Source organism: Papilio machaon, chromosome 29 (genome assembly GCF_912999745.1).
Source record: "Papilio machaon chromosome 29, ilPapMach1.1, whole genome shotgun sequence".
Taxonomy (NCBI): Eukaryota; Metazoa; Arthropoda; class Insecta; order Lepidoptera; family Papilionidae; genus Papilio; species Papilio machaon.
Window position 1 is genome coordinate 4,020,001 of NC_060014.1, and position 2,500 is coordinate 4,022,500.

The 2,500-nt window shown below is 46.7% G+C and overlaps 1 non-coding gene across 1 annotated transcript; it reads left to right on the forward strand.

The window, feature by feature from the left end:
• The first annotated feature begins 517 nt into the window (after window positions 1-517).
• Window positions 518-2,421, forward strand: LOC123722843. The gene has a single exon (XR_006756646.1). It is a non-coding gene; the product is annotated as a small subunit ribosomal RNA (ribosomal RNA).
• Window positions 2,422-2,500: the final 79 nt, after the last annotated feature.

The window sequence follows — 2,500 nt, forward strand, 5'->3', positions numbered from 1 at the left end:
GAGGGACGGTGTATTTTTTTTTCCAACTATCATTATTATATTATTATTATATTACATATATATATTACTTTTGATTCTATTTTATATAGATCAGTAGTAGTGTGTAGTTAGTAGTAGTAGTAGTAGTATTAGTAATGGTAGTAGCATTTATAAAAAGGTATTTTCGATCTCTCCGAAACCGGACTGATGTCGATATTTTTTCCTCGATAAAGAGAGAGAATCAAATTTATTTACACAGTGTGAAGTATCGAAAATGTCTCGTTGTTGAACATTCACATGAATCGAACGCGCTTTTTGTCCGTTCACTAGCACCGCACCACACACACCACACAGTAGTAGTGTATTGTGTAGTGTAGTAGTGTAGTGTAGAAAAGAAAAATGACCACCGACTGACTGCAGCAGGCAGGCAGGCAGCAAGCAAAACAGCAAAAACCATCGATGCGTTTAAACGTTTAACGTTTTCGCATCGTCGAGTTGTGCGTGTTGTGCGCGTTGTATGCGGCGTGTTTGTGTCAGCTCCCTGGTTGATCCTGCCAGTAGTTATATGCTTGTCTCAAAGATTAAGCCATGCATGTCTCAGTGCAAGCCGTATTAAGGCGATACCGCGAATGGCTCAATATATCAGTTTTGGTTCCTTAGATCTTACCTCGGTTACTTGGATAACTGTGGTAATTCTAGAGCTAATACATGCAATCAGAACTCTGACCAGTGATGGGATGAGTGCTTTTATTAGATCAAAACCAATCGACGGAGGGCCTCGCGTCCGAAGTCGTTAATTTTGATGAATCTGGATAACTTTTGCCGATCGCATGGTCCAGCACCGGCGACGCATCTTTCAAATGTCTGCCTTATCAACTTTCGATGGTAGTTTCTGCGACTACCATGGTTGTCACGGGTAACGGGGAATCAGGGTTCGATTCCGGAGAGGGAGCCTGAGAAACGGCTACCACATCCAAGGAAGGCAGCAGGCGCGCAAATTACCCACTCCCGGCACGGGGAGGTAGTGACGAAAAATAACGATACGGGACTCTTACGAGGCCTCGTAATCGGAATGAGTACACTTTAAATATTTTAACGAGGAACAATTGGAGGGCAAGTCTGGTGCCAGCAGCCGCGGTAACTCCAGCTCCAATAGCGTATACTAAAATTGTTGCGGTTAAAAAGCTCGTAGTTGCATTTGTGCGCCGCGCTGTCGGTGCACCGCATCCGCGGTGATACTGACACGTCTGCGGAGCATATCGTCGGTGAGCCGTCGGTAATACGGCGGTTCAATATCAAAATCCTATCGCGGTGCTCTTCGGTGAGTGTCGAGATGGGCCGACAATTTTACTTTGAACAAATTAGAGTGCTCAAAGCGGGCTCAAAATTGTGCTTGAATATTTCGTGCATGGAATAATAGAATATGATCTCGGTTCTATTTTGTTGGTTTTCAGAACTCCGAGGTAATGATTAATAGGGATAACTGGGGGCATTCGTATTGCGACGTTAGAGGTGAAATTCTTGGATCGTCGCAAGACGAACATCAGCGAAAGCATTTGCCAAAGGTGTTTTCATCAATCAAGAACGAAAGTTAGAGGTTCGAAGGCGATTAGATACCGCCCTAGTTCTAACCGTAAATATGTCATCTAGCGATCCGCCGACGTTACTACTATGGCTCGGCGGGCAGCTTCCGGGAAACCAAAGATTTTGGACTCCGGGGGGAGTATGGTTGCAAAGCTGAAACTTAAAGGAATTGACGGAAGGGCACCACCAGGAGTGGAGCCTGCGGCTTAATTTGACTCAACACGGGAAATCTCACCAGGCCCGGACACCGGAAGGATTGACAGATTAACAGCTCTTTCTTGATTCGGTGGGTGGTGGTGCATGGCCGTTCTTAGTTGGTGGAGCGATTTGTCTGGTTAATTCCGGTAACGAACGAGACTCTAGCCTGCTAAATAGGCGTCGTCATTTATGTGTGCGTGGCTTCGGTCGCGCAACTCACTGGCGACGTATTAAAATTCTTCTTAGAGGGACCGGCGGCTTCGAGCCGCACGAGATTGAGCAATAACAGGTCTGTGATGCCCTTAGATGTCCTGGGCCGCACGCGCGCTACACTGAAGGAATCAGCATGTTCTCCCTGGCCTAGAGGCCCGGGCAACCCGTTGAAACTCCTTCGTGCTGGGGATTGGGGTTTGCAATTATCCCCCATAAACGAGGAATTCCTAGTAAGCGCGAGTCATAAGCTCGCGTTGATTACGTCCCTGCCCTTTGTACACACCGCCCGTCGCTACTACCGATTGAATGATTTAGTGAGGTCTTCGGACCGACACGCGGTGGCTTAACGGCCGTCGGCGTCGCTGGGAAGTTGACCAAACTTGATCATTTAGAGGAAGTAAAAGTCGTAACAAGGTTTCCGTAGGGGAACCTGCGGAAGGATCATTAACGTATTATAATATTACTCATATATTACGAATAATAATCCACAAAAGAGAGAGCGCCCATCGGGGCACACCAAACGGGG